Raw genomic sequence first — 19921 nt, 5'->3', positions numbered from 1 at the left:
CAATATATCAATCTTCACGTCTCGACCATTTCTAGACTCCTCGTCATGTCCGTGATCACATCCGGGACTCCGAACAACCTTCGGTACATCAAAATGCCTAAACTCATAATATAACTGTCATCGTAACCTTAAGCGTGCGGACCCTACGGGTTCGAGAACAATGTAGACATGACCGAGACATGTCTCCGGTCAATAACCAATAGCGGGACCTGGATGCCCATATTGGCTCCTACATATTCTACGAAGATCTTTATCGGTCAGACCGCATAACAACATACGTTGTTCCCTTTGTCATCGGTATGTTACTTGCCCGAGATTCGGTCGTCGGTATCCCATACCTAGTTCAATCTCGTTGCCGGCAAGTCTCTTTACTCGTTCTGTAATACATCATCTCCAACTAACTCATTAGTTGCAATGCTTGCAAGGCTTATGTGATGTGCATTACCGAGAGGGCCCAAAGATACCTCTCCGACAATCGGAGTGACAAAACCTATTCTCGAAATACGCCAACCCAACATGTACCTTTGGAGACACCTGTAGTACTCCTTTATAATCACCCAGTTACGTTGAGACGTTTGGTAGTACCCAAAGTGTTCCTCCGGTAAACGAGAGTTGCATAATCTCATAGTTACAGGAACATGTATAAGTCATGAAGAAAGCAATAGCAACATACTAAACGATCGGGTGCTTGGAATGGGTCATGTCAATCAGATCATTCTCTTAATGATGTGACCCCGTTAATCAAATAACAACTCATTGTTCATGGTTAGGAAACATAACCATCTTTGATTAACGAGCTAGTCAAGTAGAGGCATACTAGTGACACTTTGTTTGTCTATGTATTCACACATGTATTATGTTTCCGGTTAATACAATTCTAGCATGAATAATAAACCTTTTATCATGATTATAAGGAAATAAATAATAACTTTATTATTGCCTCTAGGGCATATTTCCTTCAGTTACTTAGATTGTTGCTATTCTTTCATGTTAGGTGAAGTGTTATGTGGTGTATGTCGGGAGACAGATGACGTTTACTCCAAGTTTGTGCTCAAGTAGAAGAGAAATTCTGAGGTAGGCTAGTTGGTTTGGGTTGTGTAGCGTGAAAAACTTCATCATCGTCATCCAATTCTTCTTGATTATACTGCTATTTTATTGGTGTGATCATATGCAAGGTCTACATAATAAGCTCACCGCATAGGCTATAAGATAAGCAATTCTGACCGAATGTATACAACCAAGCGCGGGGGTGGGCGTGGGAGGCCGGGGGGAATTGGTGTTGTCCTGCAGGCAGTATGCATGCTACCAAACCATGTGCGCAACATGGTTTCAGCCTGCATTTGCCCACCATGTCCCAGGTGAGCCGCATATGGAAGGAGGCAAAAATCGATGCAGACTACCAAGCACCTTATTCATCCTACTGCATAGGCAAGGTCTCATCCTTCGGATTTCCGCGACCTAAAGGCTCAGAGTGCTCCTGAAAAAATTGGGGTCCAAAGACTCTATCTTGGATGCGTGGAATCATCACAGAGATGCGGGATATGTGTAATTTCTTTCAGGGATTCAAGCTTCGGTATGCTAGCCGTCGGACTAATTCGGCAGCCCACCGTGTAGCTAGGCATGCTTTAAATCTTTCTGTATCTATACTTGTGTACAATGTAATCTCTAGGTGGCTGACTGAAATCTTGCAGTCAGACATGCTAGCGCCTGATGAATAAAGAACCGGAAGGGCGTTTTAGCTAAAAAAAAACTTTATGGTCCTCAATAGCAATAATCTTTCACAAAGTCTACAAAACCTTTATCGTGATAAAGATCAGTTCAAGAAACTATTCGGCATGAATGGTGAGCTATATCAAGGACAATGAACAAAGGATCAGTTCAGGTAGTAAGTAACTTACACAAAAATACTTCGCAAAAAAAAAATCTTACACAAAAATAAGTACTGTGAGACTCGGGAGTTTGCTCCTGCATGCCAATCTGCAAGTGTGTGTTTAAGACTTCAGAGGGTGCGCACACACTGACACACATATACTTTCCAATCAATAAAGAGAAGAACATTGAGTGCTAGGATATGATTTTAAATCCACGGAGTCAAAACTATTCGCCAACCAAGAAACTTCGCGTGACAGGCCTGTTTCTTGGTTGCTACTCACTTACTTGCATGAAAAGGACACGGACGAAATTAACTAACTCCATGACATCACAGCTTCCATTGAACTCGTGTTGGCAGTACGTACTGCACCCCGGCGACTCGTGATTGGTGAATCTACTATCTGCCGCCGAAGCAACGGGGAAAGCGACGCCACGAGCCGGATTAAGCCCACCGCGAAATTTCCATTGCGTGCGGGCAGGGAACCAACGAAGAATAATTAAGCTGTCGACCCGCTGCGGATTTTTCTGCGGGCGTGACGTCGCACGGATCCATGTCAACTGCTGCAAATGAATATCCAGATTCGGCGCCACCTTGCGGAAGATGGATTCAATACCGCGGCGCTCCGGTGAGAACGTCAGCCGCGGTAGAGAAGACTTTCGTTGACGAATGGGAGGGAATAAGTTGGACGATCAAGCGCGCCACAACTCCACTGGGCTTATTATTCAGATGATGGGAGTACGAGTATTGATTATTTCTATTATGTACAGTGCTGATAACAAGTGGAATGCGTGAATGCGATGGCCAGACTGTTTTCTAGCGTGTGTACAGTAGCCGCACTCACGACACGCAGTACCGTACATACGTGCGTGTAGGTCTGCGGGAATGTGCGTAGCCTAACGGTACGTGGCGAGAGACGTTCGAGAGATGCATGCATCAGGTCATGCTTTGGAGCACAATCGATTTGCCTAAACTGAACAGTTTAACCCCTCCTCTCTCTCTTTTTTTTTTGCGAAGGGTAAACTTTTATTGATTACCCAAACTGAAAGTCTTGCTTACAAAGATCAGGAACAACGCCTGGACCGGAACCGAGCCACACAGCAGTGCGCTCTTCTACTCTACCAAAGTTTGCAAGGAAATGGCTAACTTTATTTTGATCGCGAGTGATATGAGCTAGTCTCACATCTCTTCCTCCCCTCATGAGGCGTCTGGTCTGGTCTATCAACATAGCATAACGAGATCGATCCACAGTGTCACCTCTCAACATATTGATTCCGGCTAGGCTGTCGGTCTCAAGCTCCACCGGAAGAGGCGTTCATTGGAGCGCTAGGTTTAGGCCCTCCATACACGCAGCCAGCTCCGCTTCAAGTGCATCCGCGCATCTCCGAAGTTGGCGACAAGACGAGAAGATGATCGTGCCCGAGTTGTCTCGGAGCACCATGCCCGCCCCTACCGTGTCCGTCGACGGGCAGAAGGAGTCGTCGACATTAAGTTTGGCCCAGCCCGCCGAGGGGAAGCCATCTGGCGGGAGTCGGTGTGCTCGTCGGGGCTTGTCTGGGCGCCACACCAGTGTGCAACGCCTCCACCGCTTGCTTGCCCTTCACCGGATCAGCCTCCGGTCGGTTTTGTACGCCGATGATGGATTCCACGTAGCTCAGCAGGAAGCGGCATGAAGCTTCGACAGGAGGGGGTTCTTATCGTGCATGAGTTCATTCCGAACGAACCAGCAGCGCCAAAGCAGCAGCATCAGCTCCAGCCGCTCCCGGTCTGGTAGGTCACAGAGGCTTTGAACTAGCCACTCTGTCCCGTCCTCCTAAATGCCTTAACCTCGGGGATACACTAGTGTTCTTCCATAGCTTGCCACAGTCCGACGGTCCGTGGGCACCTGCAAAACACGTGAAACGTGTCCTCCAGCTCGGAAGCGTAGAGAGGGCACAAGTCAGAAACCTCGAGACCCTGGCGTTTCTTGTTCACCCAGGTGGGTAGACAATCAGTGACGAGTCTCCAAACAAAGGTGCGCACCTTAGGAAGAGCAAGGCACCTCCATACAAAAGACTAGACGGCCCATCGCCCCGTCCGGTGCCCTGCTCGCCGCGACTGATGAAGGCCTCAAACGATCCTCCAGAGCAAGTCGATAAGCACTCTGAATCGTGAAACTGCCACTATTCTCTGGTGCCCATGCGATAATGTCTTCGCCCATGCGTGGTGACGTTGTAATCTTTAGTATCTCCTCTGCATCAACCGGGTAAAAAACTTGATGAACCACGGCTGGCTTCCAAGCACCATGATTGTCAAGGAGATCCGTCACCCGCCTCAATCTGCACCTGCCCTGCGGTGTAATGGGTTTCCCGGTTCCGTTCCTCGGTATCCAGCTATCGCGCCAAATGCGGATGGATGCTCCGTTCCCCACACGCCAGATTAGCCCTCTTTTCAGCAGTTCCAGACCATGTTGCACACCTTGCCACGTTGCTGAAGCACCCGCCGGGAACACCATGTCCTCAAGACTACCATTGGGGTAGTACCGCGCCTTCAAGAGCTGCACGCATAAGCTGTCCGGGTTGGACAGAAGCCTCCAAGCTTGTCGTGCCAATAGTGCTTGATTGAAGAGCCTTAGATCTCGGAAGCCGAGCCCGCCTTGTGCTTTCGGCTTGATCAGGTGAGTCCACGCCTTCCAGTGCATCTTCTTCTTGCCTTTCTCCACACCCCAATAGAAGTTGCCTATCATCCTCATGAGATCCTCGCAGGTAGAGGCAGGGAGGCGGAACACACTCATCATATATGTGGGTATCGCCAGAGCCACTGATTTGATCAAGACTTCTCTCCCGCTTGGTGCTAGCAGTTATGCTGCATCCCAGTCCACCATTCTCTTTGTAAACTTCTGTTGCAAGTTCTGGAATTTGTCCTTTGTCATGCGCCCGAATGGGGTAGGGAGACCAAGATAGCACTCTTCAAAACTATGTTGCTGTACCCCCAACACTTGCTTAACCTCCTCACGAATATTAGCTGGGCAGTGCTCTCCAAACAGGATGGAACATTTATGCGGATTGATGAGTTGGCCAGTAGCGTGGGCATATGAATTCAACGCCTCCTTGACATAGTTTGCTTCGAGGGCAGATGTGCGAAAGAAGAGCAGCGTATCATCGACGAACAACAAATGTGAGATGCCAGGAGCTCTTGGACAAACCCTCACTGGCGTGATCTCTAGGGCCCGCACTTTCTGGCGCAAGATAGCGGCAAGACCGTCAGCAACAAAGATAAATAGAAACGGAGAAAGGGGATCTCCCTGCCGAAGCCCGCGCGTCGGTGCAAATGAATCTGAGAGGGTTTCGTTTAGATTAATACAATACTGAACCGAGGTGACACATGCCATGATCCACTTCACCAATTGGCTCGCAAAACCCATTCTCTGCATCACTTGCTCAAGAAATCTCTAATCCACTCTATCATAAGCTTTTGACAAGTCCGGCTTGTAAGCATAAAACTCCTATCTGGATCCTTCTCCTGCCTTATATAGTGTGTGCATTCAAATGCAATGAGGGCATTATCAGTGATGAGCCTCCCGGGCACGAAGGCGCTCTGCTCTTCAGACACCACATCACCAAGGATAGGCCTGAGCCGGTTGACCAAGCACTTCGAGATGATTTTGTACGCCACGTTGCATAAACTAATGGGCATGAACTCCATCATCTTTGGATTATCCACCTTCAGAATGAGGACAATGGTAGTAGAGTTCACTCCCTCCGGCATTATACCTGTGGAAGAGAACTCACTTACTGATGTGATGATATCCTCTTTGAGAATGCTCCAATGGCGCTGAAAGAATCTGTCCTGGAGGCCGTCAGGTCCCGGCGCCTTGAGGGGGTCAATTTGGAACAAAGCGTCACTGATCTCCTTTTTCGAAAACGGGGCGCAAAGCTTTGTATTCGCCTCGGCCGAGATCACCTCTTCAAACAGCAGCACTACAGTCTCGGGTTGCAAGGTTTGGTCAGCCTAAAAAGGTTTCAAAGATATGCAAGCGCCATACCTGACATGACATGATGATCTGTTTGGTAATTGCCCTCGTTGTCAATCAGCCCTTTGATCTTGTTCTTACGTGCCCTCCACACAGCCTTGCTGTCGGTGTCAAAACCGGCGGATCTCGGGTAGGGGGTCCCGAACTGTGCATCTAAAGCGGATGGTAAAAGGAGGCTCGGGACACGATGTTTTACCCAAGTTCGGGCCCTCTTGATGGAGGTAAAACCCTACGTCATGCTTGATTATTCTTGATAATATGAGTAGTACAAGAGTTGATCTACCACAAGATCGGAGAGGTTAAACCCTAAAAGCTAGCCTATGGTATGATTGTATGTTGTCCTACGGGACTAAAACCCTCCGGTTTATATGTTGTACAAGGTTTCAAAACTGTTAATACCGTGTTGTTATCCACGGGATGGTGCTCTGTGGCATTTGGGATAAGAAGATCCTCACCACTTTTGGCCACCTGCCGGAGTATCCAACATGCTCTAAGGCTGTGCGTTGGTATGGTATCCGCTGTGCTATGAATTTTGCAGGGTCCGTTAAGCCATCCCTCCAATACGGTTCCATGCCCTGTAGAGGGTTTTTGTTTCTTTGTAACTAACTCGGGTGTCTTATGATAGTGCACCCTTTTACTTCCGACTGGGTGTATATTCTTAGCCGGATTATCCTAAAATTTCATTTCGGTTTTCCAGGCGCTTTCCATCGCACAGTACTTTCGTACTATGGACGCCAAGTCACCGAAGCGTGATATGTCACGGCGACTTAAGGCGTTAAGGATTCCCTTATCCGTGCAATTATTGTAGAAAAATGAGACTGCGTCTTCCTCGCGATAGTCCTTAACCTTGTTCATCACAAGGAGGAATCTGGCCCAATAATGATGTACTGTTTCATGGGGCTCTTGCCTGATGTGGGAAAGATCATTTATGTCTGGGTGGGTGGGTGGAATTGAGTCCGAACCCCTACCCAATATGAGACCCAGGGGCCGAGGTGTTTCCAATATTGGAATTTCGGGTTCCGGTATGTTGCCCGATAAGTCTGGCCCGCTGCCTGGTTCTAGGTCCAGGGCTTGGGCGATGTCCTCCCGTAAACGGGTATCCGGCTCGGAGAGCTCAGGAATCCGGACATAGTTAGTCCTCAAGATAGAAGAGGAATCGCCGCATTGTTCCTCCACCACCGCCACATGGTGGGTGACCGGTGGAGAGTTAATCTCCCTTTGATCGGGTTTAAGCCCAATCCGTTCATAGTCTGTAGCGACTCCCAAGGCAGCGATGCGATCCAAGAGCTCGTTTAGGGAAGAGAGCTCCATTGGATCCATCTGCTCTGCGAATTCCGAGCCGACGTGGAGGTTGTTTTCGATGACTCGAGAAGTCATCGTCGGGGCAGCAGCCGAACGGGCGGTCATGATGAAACTGCCTAGCCGGAGAGTTTGGCCGACAGCCAGGGCTCCCCCGGTGGTGATGTTGTTCTCAACAACGAGACGAGGCATCCTTCCTTATGGTGACGGCACAGAGGAACTCTCAATGAAAGCACCAATGTCGGTGTCAAAACCGGCAGATCTCTGGTAGGGGGTCCTGAACTATGCGTCTAAGGCGGATGGTAACAGGAGGCTCGGGACACGATGTTTTACCCAGGTTCGGACCCTCTTGATGGAGGTAAAACCCTATGTCCTGCTTGATTATTCTTGATAATATGAGTAGTACAAGAATTGATCTACCATGAGATCGGAGAGGCTAAACCCTAAAAGCTAGCCTATGGTATGATTGTATGTTGTCCTACGGACTAAAACCCTCCGGTTTATATAGACACCGGAGGGGGCTAGGGTTACACAAGGTCGGTTACAAAGGAGGAGATATACATATCCGTATTGCCTAGCTTGCCTTCCACGCCAAGTAGAGTCCCATCCGGACACGGGACAAAGTCTTCAATCTTGTATCTTCATAGTCCAACAGTCCGGCCAAAGGATATAGTCCGGCTGTCCGGAGACCCCCTAATCCAGGACTCCCTCACTTGTGATGGAAGAACTTTGTGTTGCGATCACCATGCTTTAGCCATTCCACACGCGAACGTTGGGGCCACATCATTTCCTCCTTATAAAGCAGTTCGTTCATATGGTCAGTTTCCCTACGTATCTCATTCTGGTATGCATTCATGTTAGTGAGCTCCTCTAATCTCATTTTGGACTTCTCAATTTCCTTTGTGATATTACCCACCTTCTTGCTGCTCCATTTGTGTAGCGCTAACAGTGTCGACCGGAGCACCCCGCTAATGTTGCCCCGATGACCATTTGCACCGGCTGCTCTCCATGCCTCCTCCACTATCTCCGACAGCACCGGTTCTCTTTCCCACATGACTTCATACCTGTGAGTTCTTCTAGTGCGCACCCAGGTCTCCCGAACACATTGTAAAATGACAGGGCAATGATCGGAGCAGGGAGACATGAGGTGTGCCACTTCACATTCCGGGAACAGATCAAGCCACGGGTTGTCAGCCACAGCTCGGTCCAGCCGCACTTGAACATTGGCATGCCCACTGCGCTTGTTATCATATGTGAATGGGTGCCCCGAAAATCCCAGATCCGCAAGCTGGCAGTCCTCTAGGCATTCCCTAAAGGCGACCATCTGATTCCGGGGACGAGGAGTCGAGGACAAGTGCTCAAAGTCCCACATGGCCTCATTGAAATCCACGGCCACCATCCATGGTATATCTGATGTGCCTCTTAGTTTGCATAAACTCTCCCACATGAGATGTCTGTTTTCGACCCTTGGTTCTCCATAAACAAAAGTCACCCGTCACATCGGTTCATCATCAGAAAGTCTCACGAACGCATCAATCCACTTTCATTTATATCCTGGACGTTGACAGACACTGATTCAACCCAATACAAAGCTAAGCCACCACTCTTTCCCTGGCTACTGATGCCATCAAAACCTTTGAGGCCAAGTCTGTTGCAAACTCTCATCATTTTATGCTTTGGTTGTCTAGTTTCACACAAAAACACCAGCTTTGGGGAATGGGATCTACAAAGAGCCTGGAGGTCACAAATTGTGCGAGAGTTCCCCACCCCTCGACAGTTCCAGAATAAGAAACTCATTGCGACTGACGGGGCGCCACACTTGGCCCCGTCAGCTTACCAGCGGCCCCAAGGCTGGTTGCCTCCCGATCCTCCTCTCGTTCCATGTTGCTTGCATCATCCTCAAGGTTCTGCGCCCCCATCTTCCCCCTCTTCTGGACTCCTCCCTCTGAAATATCCTCGAAAGGTACTACTGCATTGCCTTCGTGTGCTATCAAGTGTCGGTCCCTCAAGCCCTCCATCTGCCTCTTGCCCAGCACGGAATCATTAAAGTCCATCGACTCTCAAGCACTTCCAAAAGACACCTCCAGATTATCAAGGTCACGTAACACTGGAACCATGTCGTCCCGTCCTAGCGGGGGTTCTCTGCGCACCACCATCCCACTCTTCTTATTCACCGCCACCTTTTTTTGCCCCCCGGCCGGCTTCTTCCGATGTTGCCTTGGTGTGATCTCTGACCTGCCCGATGATTTAGCCTCGAACTGCTTCCGCATTTGTTGAACCTTGCTGCACTTTGGCTTCTCTTTTTCAAGCCTCAACCTGAGCCCTTCGACATGTTTTCAAGCTGCTCATCCGCCTCTTCCGCACCCACACCCTCGGTGTCCTCAAACCCATCATGCGCATCTACCCTGCTAGGGATCTCTGGCTGAGGTTGTTGCTGGCTCATGCTTGTCTCTGATCGCGCCGAATACTGCAGCGTCGTTCCTGCACTCCCCGGGGAGAAGTCCATCGCCCGTCGAGCTCTTGGTTGTCCCGGCTAGGGAGCATACGTCTACCTCTGTTCAAACTTCTTGAAAAGGGGAGCAGCGGAGGGTGGAGTCATACCCCTTGGTGGCCATTCCTATCCTCTTCTTCTCACAGGCATCCTTGTCCTGACCCATAAAACCACAGTGAAAGTAGAAGTGTGGAACCCTTTGTACTTGAGCTTGAAGGTACTTCGCTTAATTTCCCCCTTGGCCTTATACTATAGCGTTATTCCCTTCTGCATCCTTCTATTATAGGGCAGTTTGATGCGGATACGTAGGAATTCATTTGTGTTGTGGCCACTTTCCGGAGCGTCCACCTCCAACACTTCCCCTAGTGCAGCTCGACTGCATTACCATATGCCCTAGTCTGCTTCTTCCACGGGATATCAAAAACTCGCACTCGGACAGGAACCGCGTCCAGTTGGGTCTCTGGGGGCCTAGCCTCATTGTCAAACGGCGTTACTAGCAGGGCGTCTGTAACACCCTCGATGCGACTATATCTCCCACGTGTCGAGGCACGACTTAGAGGCATAATCGCATTGAAGGCATATGTCGCAAGTTAGGCAATCTTCACAACATCCCATGTAATATAAATAATAAAGGGGAGATAACAATAGTTGGCTTACACTCGCCACGTCAATCAAGTACATAAATAACATTACATCATCCAAACACTCATGGCCCGACTACGGCGCCAAAATAAAAGATAACCCAACATGCGACACGGTCCCAATCACCCCCAACTGGGCACCACTACTGATTATCGGGAAAAGAAACATAGTAACGTTGAGAGTCTTCGTCGAACTCCCACTTGAGCTCATACGCGTCTCCTGGAGCAGAATCATCGGGCCCTGCATCTGGTGTAATAGTAATATGTGAGCCACAGGGACTCAGCAATCTCGCACCCTCGCGATCAAGACTATTTAAGCTTATAGGTAAGGCAAGGTAAATATGTGGAGCTGCAGCAAGCGACTAGCAAATATGGTGGCTAACTTATTCGCAAAAGAGAGCGAGAAGAGAAGGCAAAGCACGAGCGAGAAACTAGAGAGCAACCTGCGCAAACATTACTCCAACACCGTGTCCACTTCCCGGACTCCGCCGAGAAGAGGCCATCACGGTAACACACTCAGTTGATTCATTTTAATTAAGTTAAGGTTCAAGTTATCTACAACCGGACATTAACAAATTCCCATCTGCCCATAACCACGTGCATGGCTTTCGAAAGTTCAAACCCTGCAAGGGAGTCCCAACTTAGCCCATGACAAGCTCTCACGGTCAACGAAGGAATAGACCTCCTCCCAAGACGTTCCAATCAGACTCGGTATCTCGGTAACTCAAGACACTTCGACAGGTTAAAACAAGACCAGCAACACCGCCCGAATGTGCCGACAAATCCCGATAGGAGCTGCACATATCTCTTTCTCAGGGCACACTCAGATGAGCGATCCATACAACTAAAACCAAACCTCGAGTTTCCCCGAGGGGGCACTGCACAGGACTCTAGTTTGGACCAACACTCAGAGGAGCACTGGCCCGGGGGGGTTTAAAATAAGATGACCCGCGGGCTCCGGAAACCCGAGGGAAAAAGAGGCTAGGTGGCAAATGGTAAGACCAAGGTTGGGCATTGCTGGAAAAGCTTTAATCAAGGCGAACTATCAAGGGGTTCCCATTATAACCCAACCGCGTAAGGAACGCAAAATCCGGGAACATAACACCGATATGACGGAAACTAGGGCAGCAAGAGTGGAACAAAACACTAGGCGAGAGGCCAAGCCTTCCACCCTTTACCAAGTATATAGATGCATTAAGATAACAAGATAATATGATGATATCCCAACAAGAAAATAAATATTCCAATAAGGAACGGCCTCCGATCTTCACCTGCAACTAGTAACGCTATAAGAGGGGCTGAGCAAAGCGGTAGCATAGCCAATCAACGGTTTGCTAGGACAATGGTGGGTTAGAGGTTTGACATGGAAATTTGGGAGGCTTGCAAGAAAATGGTAGGCATCGTAGCATTGGCATAGCAAAAGAGCGAGCAAACTAGCATAGCAAAGATAGTAGTGATTTCGAGGGTATGATCATCTTGCCTGCACAGTTGTCAGAGTTGACTGGATCCTCAAAAGCAAACTCAACGGGATCCTCGTTAGCGAACTCGTCTCCCGGATCTACCCAAATAAAACAAACAAGCAACAAGGACACAATCAACCACGTGCAAGATCAAGCGATATGATGCAATGATGATATGCTATGCGGGATGCGATGCGGGATGCAAAATGCAAGATATGACAGGAAATGCATGAACCTGGCCTCAACTTGGAAAACCAAGTGTGCCACTGGAAAGATGAGATGAAATCGCTTAAAAATGATATAAAGAACGCCGGAATCAGAGTTACGGTTTGGAAATGCCAAGCGATTCAAAAATGACACCGGTCTGCAATTTACAGCAAGTAGGCCTCTAAATGCAATAAAATGAACATGCTACAGCACCCAAACATGACAACAAAATACATGGAAGGGATGCACACAAGATGCTTAACAAAAGTATAGCACTGAGCTACGACCAAATCATCCATTAACAGGTTCAAACAAGCATGGCAAAAATGCAAATGGCAAACAGATCTCAGACTTAGTGAAATTAACACGTGTCTAGAATTTCAGATCAAGTAGCCCTCTTCGGAGCAACAAAACCACATGCTACAGGATCTGAACATGGCAAAGTAAAGCATGACATGGAGCTAATCAAAGATCTTAACAAAAGTCCCTTAGTGACCTTGAGCCAAAAAGGATCAGAAAATACAATTGCAAGCACGTGAACATAGCAAAAACATAATCAGTTTTCATACTTAGTGAAAACTGGCACATGCTGAAATATAACTCAAGTAGGCATGTTTACGAGCTCGATGCACTCACTACGGTGCAAGTCATGGCAAGACAAGCATACACCCATAAAGAAGGCACAAAATGAAAGCTAGACATGGCAAGAACAATAGCATAGCATGCACGGATCAACTACAACATCACCGGCAAAATTGCAAACAAGTTGACAATCTGCCCAGATTCACAAAGTAGCAAAAGTAGAGCTCGATTGACTCAAGCTAGGGTGCTCCATAATTGCAAACAAAGACATGGATGGATAGAGCACTACAATATTAACAAAACATCCTTACTGATCATCCTCAAAAGAGGCACGGATCACTAGGAAACAACAAGAACATATGGCATCATGAGATAAACAGCCCCAGGACTTAGTGAAATCACTAAGTCCCTGAAAACAGAATTAGCAAGTGCACCACTTTGCAAGCTTGCACAAGTCACCACACACATCACAAAAATACATGGGTTGAACCTCTGGAAAGATGACAAAACCCTTAACAAAACATATGTAGAACTCACGGGCATATCATGCACACAATAATCATAGCAAAAATGACAAAAGTGCTAAACGGACTAACAGATCTGACAATTAACTCAAGTAGCCCTATTCTAACAGCATTTCGGGCATCAAGTTGAACTCAAATGGAAATTATGCAACGAAATGAAATGATGTACTCTCAGAGATGAACATTTTGATATGCTATATGCATGAATCGGAGCTACGGATGCAAAGTTACGGAGCCGCGAACATGGGCATATGAACTAAAAATATCAAGGACTTAGACGAAATTTTACCACCGGATCTAGGGTTTGACCCGGCACGCAGATCGAGGCGGCAGCGCGCACTGTTCACCGGCGGGGCTGGAGCTCGCCGGAGTGGCCGGGGGAGCAAGGGGCCGGCCGGATCTACGCCGGATCCGGCCCGGGCGGCGGCGCACGGCGGGCGGCGCGGTCGAGGCCGGAGGCGGCGGGGCCGGCGAGGAACTGCGGCGGGGCGGCGATGGTGGCTCGGTGGCCGGAGCGGCGAAGGTGCGGCGGCGCCGAGGCGGAGGCGGCGCCGGAGCCGAGGAGGGAGGCGGCGCGGGGCGGCTCGGCTCGCGGGCTCGTGGGGGCCGGCCTTGGGCCTGTCGGGCCCGCGCGGGCGGCGGCGCGGCAAAGTGGGCACGCCCCCATGTGGCGGCGCGCGATTGGGCGGCTGCGGCGGGCGGACGTGTCCGGTTAGGCGGCGGACATGTCCGGAGGCGGCGGGGAGATTTTTTTAGGGTTAGGGGGGAGAGGAGATCCGAAAATCGGGGGGTGTTTAAATAGGCATAGAGGGAGCTAGGAGAGTCCAAATGAGGTGCGGTTTTCGGCCACGCGATCGTGATCAAACGCTCTAGATGATGGAGCAGAGTTTGGTGGGTTTTGGGCCAAATTGGAGGGGTGTTGGGCTGCAACACACACGAGGCCTTTTCGGTCCCTCGGTTAACCGTTGGAGTATCAAACGAAGTCCAAATGATACGAAACTTGACAGGCGGTCTACCGGTAGTAAACCAAGGCCGCTTGGCAAGTCTCGGTCCAATCCGAAAATGTTTAATCCCCACACACGAAAGAAAGTTAGAAATGACCACCGGAGGAGAACGAAGCGCCGGAATGCAAAACGGACAACGGGAAAAATGCTCGAAAGCATGAGACGAACACGTATGCAAATGCAATGCACATGATGACATGATATGAGATTCATGACAATGACAACAACACACGGAGACAAAAACCCGAACCCGAGAAAATAAAATAACTTAACGCCGGGAACGGCAAGAGTTGGAGTACAAATTGGGAAAGTTACATTCGGGGTGTTACAGCGTCACCATCATATATCCACGGCCCCCCTCTTGCCACAAACCTGTAATCTCCCTCCGAGAAGAGAGTAATAGTATAAAAGTTATTCCTAATCGGCTGAAACTCAACCCCCGTCCTGAGTTGCCAGATCTTCTCAAAGTGTTTTGACAGGGTTTTTGCACTAGGTCGTCTCTGCGATCTGTACGAGCTCATCAATCTCTAGGTCTCATGCGCGCTTTCTTCCTCCTCTAAGTCAACCGAGACAAAGGCCACATCATCCATGTCCACCTCACCATCAATTTGGGTCTCTGCGTCCTCTGAGAGCCCTCCTTCAGAAGTCGGTCCATCCCAGTTCCCATCCTCTGAGACATCGTCGTGCGGCCCAACCTGCTCCGGCATCTGCCTGACCGCCACGAGCCTGCCTGCACCAGAGGGCTTCGGGTGGGTAGGAGTCTCATCGACTCCCCCATGATCACCCTCACCCTCAATGGCAGACGCGCCTCTCTCCATAGGAGGGTGAGATCAGGGTCGGTGCAGCGTGGGATCGGGCCCTGGGTCGATTGGGAGAGCCGGCGGCGGTTGTAAAGCAGATCGACCAGATCGGGCCTCCCTATTTGAAGATAGCACCTTAGGGTTTAGGTTTCCTTGAGCCGCACGTTGACGGGTTCCCAGATTAGGGCGGAGACGCATAGACACAGAGGACTGCGGAGCCGTAGTTCGGGAGGGAACCTCCCGAAGGTCCGGAACGCTTCTGTCGGGGTAGGATTCAGGCGGCGACCTACGATCGCCTATCGCCATTGCAACCCTAACCCTAGACGAAGCAGACTTTTAGTTTAACCCCTCCTTTAAAAAGCAAGAAATAAATGAAAAATATGAGCATAAGTGCCAGGTCTAAGACTTGAACCCTGTGAGCTGGTTCCACCACAAAGAACCTAACCATCTGAGCTAGGCTCAGTTCACGTTTAACCTCACTGTTGAGAGTCGCCATTGTTGTTGCGACGGCCGAGTCCCTCCTCTTTCTTCGCCGGATGCCAATCGGTATAAACTAGTAGAGTAGCATGGGTTCCCTCTTAAGAGACACTTTTTTCGATAAAGGGCGACACAAAATAAGGATCTAGTCGAGGCATCTAGATCGCAGGTGGAGGTACACAGTCGCGTGCACATCCTTGGCATGTACTCCCTCCGTTTGGAAATACTTGTCCTAGAAATGGTTGTATCTAGAACTAGAGTTCTAGATACAATCATTTCTAGGACAAGTATTTCCGAATGGAGGGAGTATATCACCATGTGATCAAATATATGAACATTCATTAGAACTAGTTCTGGCAGATCCCTATGTAGGATATCTCGACGTGACGATTAGGCCAGAGGAAAACCAGGAGACAATTTTACCCAATATAAGGGAGCTTGTATTTGCATATCGAGATAGAGCTCATCAGTAATGGTGTTTGTGGTGGAGCTACACGCTAATGGAAAGCGGTTGTTTGTCGGTCATCATTGGCACTCCATTGGCATCCGGTTGAACGGGAGCCCTTCTTCTTCCTTTGGGTCTAGAAACCAAATAGGAGGTGGTTCAGCTTCTGTCCAGAACCCATGGCTTCTACTTTCGACGAGCTTGGCAATTGGAGGCAGAGCGACCGTGGTTTTTGCATATCTTGATAGAGCTCGTGATTAATGGTGTTTGTGGTGGATCTACGACATTAGCGGAAGCGGTTGTTTGCCTATCTTCAGTGGCCCACCATTCACTCTGTGGGCTGAAGGGTAACCCTTCTTCTCCCTCTTTGAGTGGAAACCAAATAAGAGGTGGTTCGGCTTCTGTCCAAAGTCTATGGCTTCTACTTTCGACGAGCTTGACAATAGGAGGCAGAGCGGCCATAGATTTTGCATATCTTGATGGAGTTCGTCATTAATGGTGTTTGCGGTGAATCTACGACGCTGGCGGAAGCAATTGTTTGCCGATCTTCAGTGGCCCGCCATTGACTCTTTGGGCCGAAGGGAAACCCTTCTCCCTCTTTAAGTGGAAGCCAAATAGGAGGCACTTCAGCTTCTGTCCAGAGTCCATGACCTTTACTTCCGATGAGCCTAGCAACTGGAGGTGGAGTGTGGTGGTCTCGATGTTCCAAGTGAGGTCATCCCCAACTAGGATGCGATATGGGGCCACTTACGTCCTGATTTGCCCATTTCATTCTGTTTTGGGATCCTCCTTGTTAAAGTCAGTGACTGATATGCAATTATTTTCTTTTTATGGATACTGATGTAAACTGCTTATCGTCATTGCTCTATGTCTACTTCAGTTTTTTTGAAAGAAACACCCAAGAAGCATCTTATTTGAAAGACAATAATATCCATTACTCTCTCCGTCCCAAAATAAATATTGCTGATTAGTAGGCAGTACTCCCTTCATAAACTAATATAAGAGCATTTAGATCACTAAAGTAGTGTTCTAATTTTTTTGACGGGGAAATATTTGGAGCTTTTATTCAACAATCGAAGCCCCTGCCGAATCTGCAAGGAGGCTAGTTACAATGATGCCAGGGGCAGAGTCAAACCAACATTCTGTTACATCCAGTGTGCTTGCATGTCTAGCACATAGGTGAGTAGGGTAGTTGGCTGTTCTCGAAATATATTGAATACAGAAAGACTTAAAACTAGAAGAATGCTCCAAAATTTCGGACAGGATGGGCGCCACAACAGTCCTATCATCATGACGCGAGTTCCAGAGATTAACGACCTCCAGGCAGTCGGATTCTATCACGACTTTCTCATAACCCGTAAGCTTAGCAAATATGACACCGTCCCGGATTGCTAGGGTTTCAGAGATAAGGGGGTCGGTAATCCCCTTATAAGGTTTACACCATGCAGCTCTGAAAGTGGAATGGGATCGAGCAACTCCTCCCACCCCTCCTCTTCGAGCTTCCAATGCAACACTGCCATCAGTGTTTATCTTGACCTCCCCCTCCTCAGGTGGCATCCATCCATGGCCCGGAAGCATCCGGGCCTGAGCCTTTGGTAGATCAAGCAAAGCTAAAGTATCTCTGGTCATTTTCATGGACTGTATTGGGTCGAGACCACCTTTATCATGAGTTATATTATTTCTAGACGTCCAAATAGCCCACATGATCATCACCAGTTTGGCTCGATCGGACTCAGAGAACTTGGGATCACAAGTGATATCCTTTGACCATGTTAAAGGGTGTAGATCAGGTCGGTTTACCCCAAGCCAAACCGGAGCTTGAGTCCAAAACCCTCTCGCGTGGGAACAATTCAATAATGCATGCATCATGTCTTCATCTTCATGCTGACAAATTTTGCACTGGCTCACTGTTGCTATATGTCGATATTTGAGTGTGGATTCTACTGGCAGAATACCTCGTAAAACCCTCCACCAAAATACTCTCACTTTTGGTAGAACCTTCAGTTTCCATAATGTGGTCCATAGCTGTTTCTCTGTCGCTGAAGTTTCGACTACCGTCCCTTCCTCTAGAGCCAAATGCTCGTTCTGAGTCACGAGAGCGCGGTAAGCTGACTTGATAGTGTATGAACCAGATCTCTCCAAAGCCCATGCCAAAATATCATCACCACCGCCAATCCATAGGGGGATGTTCAGAATGGCGTCTGCATCTGATGGTATGAAGTTCTCTCTGATTACCTGATCTTTCCAGAGCCAAGTTTCAGGATCGATAAGATCAGACACTTGTTGTAGCTGCGCATTACCAATGTGAGCAACCGGAGTCATAGTTCTGGTATCAGGGATCCATTTTTCCTCCCAGATAGAAACGGTCGTGCCGCTTCCAATGCGCTTAAGCAAGCCCGATTTCAACACTTCCCTGCCTGCGATTATAGCCCTCCACACAGCTGAAGAAAACTTAGGTGCAGTAGCTTGCATGAAATCACAGGAGTGGAAATATCTTCCTTTCAAGACCCGCGAACAAGAGAGTTGGGATTCGTCATCAAGCGCCACCCATGCTTGCCGAGTAGTGCTAAATTAAAGAGTTGCAAGTCTTTGAATCCCATCCCTCCTTTAACTTTTGGTGCAGCCAAAGAAACCCAAGATAACCAATGTAAAGACCGGCGATCAAGGTTACTGCTCCACCAGTATTTGGCCATAAGCGAGGCCAACTTCTTACACATTTTTTTCGTTAGCTGGAAGCAAGACATACTGTATGTGGGAATTGATTGGGCGACTGCTTTAATCCTGACTTCCCTTCCAGCGCATGAAATAAGTCTCTCTACTCCACCTTGGAGTTTTGACCGAATCCTCTCCCCGATGTGGTCAAAAGTTCCTCCAGTAATTCGACCAACAGCCGTTGGAAGGCCGAGGTAGCGTTCACCAAAAGCTTCCACTGAAATCTGCAGTGTTTGCTTTAGTAAAAACCTTGTAGGATCAGGAGTGTTTGGGCTAAAAAATATTGCACTTTTTTCTTTATTCACTGCTTGACCAGAACACTCCTCATAGATACGAAGAATCTCATTCAACCGATGAGCACTCTGCACCTTAGCTTGCAGGAAGATCAGGCTATCGTCCGCAAAAAGTAAGTGATTGATCCAAGGACATCGATAGCTAACCCATATGCCTCTGTCGATATAAGCCCCTCCATAGAAATTCAGCAGTGAAGTGAGGCCCTCGACACAAAGCAAAAACAAGTAAGGTGATACGGGGTCACCCTGACGGAACCCCCTGGAGGGAGAGAAGAAAGGGAGAAGCTCGCCATTTACTCGAATAGCAAACCGCACTGAAGTTACGCACTTCATAATGAGACGAACAAATTCCAGTCCAAACCCCATCTTTAGCATAATCGCTTCGAGGTAGTGCCACTCGACGCGATCATAGGCTTTCATCATATCTAACTTAATAGCACAAGCAGCATTTCCTCCCTTCTTCCTTCGCTTCATGGCATGCACGCTTTCATACGCGATTAAGACATTGTCTGTTATCAAGCGACCCGGGACGAATGCGCTCTGCTCCGGTCCAATAATATCATCCAAAAACTCTCTCAGCCGATTAGTGATCGCTTTGGCAGCAACTTTATACAGGACGGAGCAAAGAGAGATCGGGCGATATTGGGAAATCTTTTGTGGAAAACGTACCTTGGGTATTAGGGTGATGGATGTGTCATTCATACCCACTGGCAATTCACCACCATTCAAGAAATCAAGCACCGCTGGAATGATGTCATCCTTTAGGAGATTCCAGTGTTGCTGAAAAAACCCCACGGTGAACCCATCGACTCCTGGGGCTTTTGACGGTGCCATTTGAAACAGAGCTTTTTTAACTTCTTTCGCCGTGTATGGCTTTTGCAGCTCGTAATTCATCCGGTCCGTAACTCTGCTGGGTACAAACTCGAGCAGATCTTCCATCTGCCGAAAACCTTGAGACGTATATAAATTTTCGAAAAAACTTTGGACCTCTTCCCGATCCTCCTCAGGAGTGGTGCACATAGTACCATCCGGGCGTTCAAGTTTCTCGATCCGGTTCATGCGCTTACGCTAAGACATTTGGGCATGGAAATATCCCGTGTTCTT

The sequence above is a fragment of the Triticum urartu genome, chromosome 6 (assembly GCF_003073215.2).
Source record: "Triticum urartu cultivar G1812 chromosome 6, Tu2.1, whole genome shotgun sequence".
NCBI classification, from domain to species: Eukaryota; Viridiplantae; Streptophyta; class Magnoliopsida; order Poales; family Poaceae; genus Triticum; species Triticum urartu.
The sequence above is the reverse complement of the archived record's forward strand: the minus strand, read 5'-3'. Positions refer to the sequence as shown.